This window comes from Rousettus aegyptiacus, unplaced genomic scaffold (genome assembly GCF_014176215.1).
Source record: "Rousettus aegyptiacus isolate mRouAeg1 unplaced genomic scaffold, mRouAeg1.p scaffold_m13_p_5, whole genome shotgun sequence".
NCBI classification, from domain to species: Eukaryota; Metazoa; Chordata; class Mammalia; order Chiroptera; family Pteropodidae; genus Rousettus; species Rousettus aegyptiacus.
This window is the reverse complement of record NW_023416308.1, coordinates 106,353,875-106,362,255: the sequence shown is the minus strand read 5'-3', so window position 1 is coordinate 106,362,255 and position 8,381 is coordinate 106,353,875.

The following is an 8,381-nucleotide window of genomic DNA, read 5'->3' as shown; positions in this document are numbered from 1 at the left end:
AGACAGGTATAATTGTCATCGAGGGTCAGTTGAGGCAATGCACTCAGAGATGGGAGGGAACTTGCCCAAGGCCACACAGCCAGGCAGAGGTGGAGCTGGGATTTTATCGTGGGTCCACCGGTTGCCAAAGCTCTTCTCATCCATCAGCTGCTCCCACATGGGTGACTCCTGGACCTGCCCAAGGAAGGGTTCAGTGGTAGGAGAGACAGGGTGAAGAGGGCTGGGCCTGGGGGAGAGTCCGGAATTCTAACTGGGAGCCAGGCTCCACTTCCCAACGACGTTTCCAGAGAGAACACCAGTGTCCTCCGCGGTAGAGTCAGGGTGTGGTGGGGAGACGCGCGTAGCCGACATCGAAACTGCTCCTGTTCCCGAGGTGATGGCAGGAGAAGGCATGGGTCCCTCCCCATTCGGGGGTGTCCTTGACCCGGGGCAGGCGCAGGGGGCAGGCGCAGGGGGCAGGCGCAGGCGGTGCGTGCGCAGGCAGACGGCGGCTAGGCCAGGGCCTGACACCGCACGGGGCCGGAGAGCACGGGGAGCAGCAAACGCCAGCAACGTGCGGCCACCACACCTTCCTTCACTCGAGATGGGAAACCACTGTTTATAGATAGAAAGGAGAAAACCACAGAGGCTCGGCTGACGGGGGATGGGGGTGGGGGTGCAGGGGGGGAGGGCTGTGGGGCCAGAGGAAATGGAACAGAACTGCAGGCTGCCAGAGCAGGAGGGAGCATTCCAGATGAGCTGGGTCAGTGTTTTCAGACCAAGGAGTATGACTCATTAGTGGGCCATACAGTTGGCTAGGGGGCCATGACTGGCATTTTTAAATAATGCACAATAAAACAGAACATATCAGAGTAACACATGTAATAAAGTACTGTTTCATCAAGCTTTGGTTTTAGTTAAACGTGTGTGCGTAAACTTTTTTATTTTTATTTTTTTACCATGGGTTGTGTGCAATCAAGCTACAAAATACATGAAGTTGGTTCAATCCCTATATTTTGCAGATGTGAACACTGGGGCCAAGGTCAGAAGAAGGCTTTGAGCAGGGGCCAGAGGCAGGGTGAAAATCCAGAAAGTCCCCTGATTTTGACACTGTCACCCCCAGGCTGCCTACCAGGGGCTCGATTTACTAATTTTTTAATCTTAGGCACGATCGTCCTTGCCATCTCTTATCTGTCATTCCCAGGCTAGAGTGCGTGGAACCCAGGGCTTCATCCGGGGGTGGGGTAACGGAGGTATTGTGACAGAGCTTTCTCAGGTCCTCCTTCCTCTTGGCTGTGCCTCCTCTGGCTCTCTCTCTGCCTCCTTGTCCTCCTCCCCATTCCCCATGGTGGGAACACCCCACAATCAGGTCCCTCCCGACCCTTCCTCCCATCTTCCTCCACAGCGGCCCCTGTACAGCTACCTCCCAGTGTCTCCTGGCCACACCGGACCCTTTCTCCCCCAGGCCCCTTGTCCTAGACCTTTCTACACAGAACTCCCCCATCTGCATGGAGGTGGGATCTGCCCAGAGCTCCTAGTGAGCTCGGCGCCACACTGTCCTCCGGGTTGGAGGGCTACTCTTTGCATCTATACACTATTTGAGAATAATAGCTGCCCGTCCTAAAGCAGACACACATGGTCACATTTAATTCTTACGACAAACTCTGGTTTAGAGGTGCAGGAACTCAGGCTAAGAAATTTGCCAAAGGCCACACAACAGTAAGTGAAGGAGTTGGCTCTAGAACCAGGTCTATATGGTGCCAAAAATTACACCAAAATATCCTGGTTGGGAGAAGATGACGGCGTGGGGGAGGGGGCAAGTCTCTCCTACTTTATGTTGCAATAAGGAAAGGAACGCTCCAACTCCAAGACGAAAGAAGAAAGGCAACACCCACCCTCTCTCAACCCTCCACATTCTCTTCCCCAGGAGAGGAGGGCTGACCCCTCTGATAAGGGAGCTTGGGAGAAAGAACTGGGTTGGGGAATGGGGGATCCCTCTCCTGCCCACTTTCAGATCTGCCTGCCCACAGAGAATGTGTGTGCTGCTCAACTCCTGTGTCCCCCGCCTGGGGAGCGGGGCTGGGGAGAGCCTGCGTCTACCCGCTGGAGGCAGGTCTGAGGCCCACCTCCTCCACTCCCCACCTGCAGGCTCAGCGGGGTTGGCAGTGATCCTCCTCACAGCTGGCAGGGTCAGGGCCTGCTATGCCGAGGAGTTTCAAGAAGCCTGATTCTAGTCATGGACATAAGCCAAGGTCCCCCGTTTGGCTTTGTTGGTGAGAAAGGACACTGGTATTTCCTCCTCATAGCTGAGCCTTGTATCTGTCTGTCTTCTGTTCTCATGGGATGAAGGGGTGCCCCCATCACCAAAAAAAATCAACGTCCTTTTTTCTTCACAACTCCCAGAGGCATGTGCTAAGCCACATACACAGATACCTCTGCTTGGGCTTCTGTCCTGGTCTCCCGCAGGTCTTCCTACCTCCAGTCCCAACTCCTCACTACCTCCTAATAAATAAATTTCCCTAAAAGTCACCCTGTCAGCTCTCAGTGGCTTCCTACCACCAGAGCCCTCTGCCCAAGATCCCTCCCAGGCCTGATCTGGGCCTGATTTCCTCTCTCACTGTCTCTCCTGCAGTTGAACACCCATCGCACAAGCCCAGGACAGAGCCACCTAGGCCCCCACTGCTCATGAGCCTTCTAGATATCACTTGGCGGGATCCTCCTACCCATTCCCCAAGCGCCTCCCCGCCACCGCGGCCTTCCCTGACCACCACCCCAAATTACAGCTCATGTTCCTCCAACTCCTGTAACACACTAGCTCTGAGGACCGCTCGCTTCACATTCACTTTGTCACTGACGTTCTTCAAACGCACGTCTTGTTTTCTCAATGAATGACGCAAAAGGCCACAACAAGGCTGATGCTGGCTAAGACGTATGAGCGCTTGCTTACGCTGTGCGGGGAAGCGTTACAGGATACCGAATGCGGGCCCTGGCGCACTGCTGGAGCTCAAAGTGTGGCCTGAGCTTCTTAGATCTGCTCCACCACCGCTGGTAGGAGAATAAGTTGGCACCACCTTTCTGGAAAGGCATTTACATTATGTATTCGAGGCCTTAAATACGCATAGCCTTCCAAATCTGGGCCAGGATCCCACTTCTAGAAATGTATTATTCTAAGAAACGATCATAAACATGCACAAAGGTTTAGCAACAAGACAGCTGCATAAGTAGAGGGGCTGTGCTTCCGTTTCTTCAATTGTAAAAGAGGGATAAAAATAGTGTCTAGTCCACGGGCCATTGCGAGGATCCATAAATCATGAGTTAATACATAGAAAGTGCTTAACACAGTGCGGGGCACCATATTCAGGCTCTATAAAAACGTTATCTCTTTTTTTCACTCTTTGAATTGAGGTCTCGATGAGGCCAAGTCCTGGGCCCTTAGCTATACCACCAGCCTGCCTCCCGCCACCCACTTTCGTGACTTCTGAAATCAACAAAATGGTGACTAATAACAAAAACGACACCAACATTGACAATGATCTAAATGCCAAACACTAGGGGACTGGTTACATAATGGCATACACAATAACGTGTAGCCACTCAAAACCATGTTACGAAACAATAGCTAACGTCATGCACCAATGTACAAAGCAAATTGTAGCCACTCGGAGCCATGTTATGGAACAACGACGAATGTCACACTCAGATACATAAAGTAAGTAGGAAGAAAAGTCTACAAGACGACTAGTGCACGACTAGTACAGTATGAAGTTATTTTTTTTCCTCTTAAAGTACACGAATGTTTACAAAAAATACACTGCAAAGTATAGAGTTGTCATCTTTGGATTGTAAAGTTACAAATGCTTTTCCTTTCTCCTTTTTTCAAAGGTTTCTTGCAAAAAAAAAAAAAACCCACATACTCCTTTTGTAGTTGGGAACAAAAACGAATTTTGAGCAAGAAAATAAAAGCCACGCTGGCTTACTCCTCTGCAGAAGCAGAGACCGTGCCGCCTGTCACATCGCCCCCACCGCACCTAACACGCAGCCTCTGGGCATAAAAGCCCTGGCGTCCGACAGGATTCCAGCCTGGCAATCTCGTTTAATCTTCCAGGCTGAGGCATTCTGTTCGGAATTTAGAGATGGCCTGCAAGGACAATAAAACGACGTGACTGGTGGGGGGGGGGGCGGTGGCGGTGCGTCTGTGCATGGTTGGTGACCAACTTGCTGGGACACATCAAGAACTGACCCGAGGGCAAAGAGGCGCTGGAATGAGGACAGGGATGGTGCATTAGGAGACCAATTACCTAGGGAGCATGTGGCCAGGCTGCCGAGAGAGAGCTGAGCCTCGGTTTGAGGCCACTTTGGCATCTGGGAGCTCTCTTCAGCTTGGTTTAAAGAACTTCCCAAGAGATGCTTAAGTGCAGCGGGCTCTTAATACGATCAGCCTCACTCCTGCGCAATCTGCATTTTGCTCATCCTCCCCAAAGCCCCCTGGCCTCCCTTTGCTGACTGCAACAGAGGTGTGAGCACCAGGGGAGACTGCCAAGGGAGAGGGCAGGGTCATAGGGCCATTGGTCAGTCACAGAGGGGTCACCCACCCAGCACAAGCATTAGGGGTGGGGGTAGCAGGGCATGTGGAATGTTCCAACTAAAACAATTACATTACTAAGCACATTACCTCTAAGGTACATTATAGTCATGTTCTCGACCCTCAGAAGACCTGGGAGAGGTGGCTGCTTCTGTGTCCATTTCATGGCTGAAGAAACTGAGGCTTGGGGGCCGACCGATTGGTCCCAGGTGGCTCGGTGAAGCGGGGCAGAGTGGGATCGAAGCCCAGGTCTGCCTGACTCCAGCTGAGGCTCTTTCCACAAGGCCTCTGGCAATGATTCTGACAGGTGTGGTGGCTGGGGCAGGAGTAGGGGTGTCATAGCTGCTCCCTAATTCTACCCTCGCAGGCAGCACTGTGACAGCACAGGGTGCCCAGCCTCTCTTGCGAAGGTGACCCTGGGCCAGCATTGCCCGGAGTTGCCCAGCTAACTCTCCCCATCCATTGTCACAGAGCTCAGCCTGCACTATTTTCGGCAGGAGGATGCTACTCAAGCCATAGCAGGCGTCCTTGCCACGCATCCAGCCACCAGGCTGGTGCAGCACTGCGATCGTCAGCGCCACTCCTTGGAGGGCTGCGCCAACGGGTGCTGCGAGCTTGTGGGGCTGTCTGTGCCCGTGCTCCCTCTTGTCCTCGGATTCTGCTTTTAGCCGGGGATCCCCGAGGAGGTCCCAGAACCTCAGAGTGGCAGAAGGAACGCTGGCCTAGGCACCTGATATGGGTCTTCACGTTGGTTCTGCTCTGGGGCCTCGGTTTTCTCGTCTGTCCAGTCAGGAGAGTAGTTCCGCACCTTCACACTAACAGGACTTTGGGGACGCACAGGACAAAGCGTACGCAAGAGTGCACCAGCTCTCCTCTCGGCACAGGGACGACTGAGGGAGGGGCAGGGTTGTGGGAGGAAAGCCGGGCGTTCAGACTTTCGCCCGCGTCCGCACCCCTAGGCTAGCTGTTCTCCCGTTCCCTTCGCTCCAGGTGAATAGAGGCCATGTCAGCGGGCCGGAGTGTGCAGAGAAGAAGCGGGTGACCAATCCCTTGATACATTTTCAGAAGAAACATTTCAGCAAAGTTCTCTCTAACCGATGAGGGTATAAGGGAGACACTTCTGTGGAACCCCCCTCCTCTCCCTGACTCTCTTCTGCCCTGTCCGGGTGGTCCCAGCAGCCCGGATTCCCCTGGGCCAGAGTTTGGGAAGCGCCCATGGTATCCTTCATCCACCCATCTCACAAAGGTTCTTTAGGCAAGGAGGATACAGCCCTCGACCCAGAGCAGCTTTTGGAGAGTGTGGATTCCCTTCCTAGGCGGTCACACTCCTGCCCATTCTCCAAGTGCAGATAAGGAGGACAGAGAGGGATCCGGTGGCAGGAGTGGACTCAGTCATCAGAAGGCCTGGGGAGGGCCTTCTTGCTGCAGCCTCTTAGAAGGGTCAGGCAGCCCTCTGTCCCCACCACTAACTGCCTCAGGAAAGGTAGTGGACAGAGCCAGCTATGAGGCCGCTTGCTCCCCTTCCATGCCCAGGGGCATCTGGATGATCACAGGGTCTGCTAGGCAGGCGCCTGTCACCACATGCTCCCCCACACTCTTCCTACAGTGGTCAGCTAATTGCACGTGGCCCTTGAGAGCCCCGCGCAGGCCCACCTCTTCCTCCAGCCTGCTGCCCCACAGGGAGCCACTCCCAGGCTCCTAGGCAAGGACCAGAGTCTCTGTGGCTGCTTCCAGGTAAAGGAGCCAAGAAAACACAGACCCTCCAGCCCCAGGAGCCTCTGGGTGCCACAGCCCCCCCACGGCCTGGCGCCAGGGCTGGAGGAGGCCCAGAAACCATACAGAGTGCCTGCAGACAAGTCACCACTCAGCACCCTTCTGGCTTACCTGGGAAGCTGGTCTCAAAATCCAATCAATCCTCCAAGAATCTGTTTCCTCTTCTGCTAGACAAACAAACAAATTACTTCGTAGGGTGGCTTTTAGGAATAAATTAGATTACAGATGCAATAGGCTTAACAGAACACATACTCTAGACTTCCTCCTGGCTTTCAACTTTCCACACCTTTAAGCAACCTGCTTAACTATCCCATTAAGCTAATTGGATCCAAGGCCCAAATCCTGCCCAAACAAGTCCACACTGAGGCTGCGTGAAAATAGGGACTTTCTCTGCTCCAGGGAGTGTTATAGCACCGAAATAATTGTAATGACAGTGCCCTCGCACGTACGCACACACAGTGGTCAGCTCCAAGTGGGCTCATTTAAGAAAACAGTCCCTTAGGTAACACTGGCCACAAAGGTACTGCCTGATTTATCTTGGTTTCCTAACCTGCTCTTTGCCAAGGCCCCCGTAACCAGCTTTCACACTGTGGAGCAGCCCGGCCCATGGGGCTCTGTGCGCAAGTTGGGGAAGGACGGCTTCTGTGCTGGAAACGGCACCATCAGTCTGAGATCCACTCTAACAAAGAAACGTCGAAGCCATTTATTTCCCAGCTGACCCTGACTCAGGGATCATCATATCTTAGGAATGGATTCCAACAGCATAAAACTGACAGGGGTCTCAAAAGAGGGCTCCTTCTAGAGAGAAAATAAGGAAGGGGGGAAGGGGACACTTCCAGAGTTGGTCCCTCTGGGGAGAGCATGTGGGTGGAACCATGTATAAGTCAAGATTTAAGCAAACAGAATGCATCGCTATGGAAACATTCAGCTTTTTCAAAGGCCTTGTTTAAAAAAAAAAAAAATCAAGTATTCAGATTCAACACTACAAGTGTTTATGACCAGAAAAGGCAAAGTGGGTCTCTTGTAGCCAAAGAAAAGCTGTCAGCACTTGAGGAAGAAATATTCCCAGCAGGGCAGGGACCCGTCGTGAGTCAGGTCTTCTCTCTCAAGTCTTCCAACTGGAGCTTTGTGCTCATTGCGGTGCCCACTTAACTCTTCTGGGGTTGTCATGACCCAGCTCAGAAGATGCCACCCGCTGACCGGGTCCAGGGAGACCTGCCAGGCACCAGGAGCCATGGAGGCAGCAGGGAGCAAGTGCCACAAGGAAGTGACGGGTTAGTGAGCTGTGACCCAAACTTATTTGGAATCACCGATGCCACCTGAGTTAGTGGTCCAGCTGGCAACAATGTAGATCCTGACTGCAATACTAGGGGTACAATCCGATGCTGGGTGCGCCTTGTTCTGGCCCCCACGTCGAGGCAAGTTGCTTGCCGCGTCACCACGGGGGCCGTTTCTTCAGGCTGTCTGCTGTCTGGGGCTGTGGCGGTGCTGGGAATTGTGAAGAAGCCGGACGCCGAGTTTGGGTGTCATTCGGATGCCCGCATGCACTCACAGATAAGAACAGGGGAAGGCACCACTCATCTACCCCTGAAAGTTTCTTAGATATGGTCAGGAAACACTATTGAGTCAGTTGCCAGGAAGGTTGAATGAGAATTTGTCTAACTCGCCATTAATTGGATTCCGTGCCCCTCAACCTGAGCTTCCCCAGGAAAAATGGCCTAATATTAGCCCATCTGACAGCACGGTTTCTAACTAGATTCTAATACTGAGTAAGGAGAGATAAAGTGCGTATGGCTGTCCCGATGCACAGGGAAGCCAGAGAGCAAGGTGGCCTGGCAGTCAGCTCTCCCAGCCGGTCACCAGCTCTGCAGGAGCAAGCCCTGGAGGTTCAGGGTCCTAGGCATGCCAGGTAGACTATGCTCCCTCAATTCAGTACGGTCGAGGAAAACGTAGTTTAGAAATTAGTCTGTGTTTTGAATTCTGGCCCTGCCATATATAAATCACGTTAAATTACTTAAACCGTTAGAGACTCAGTGGCCTGGTCTCT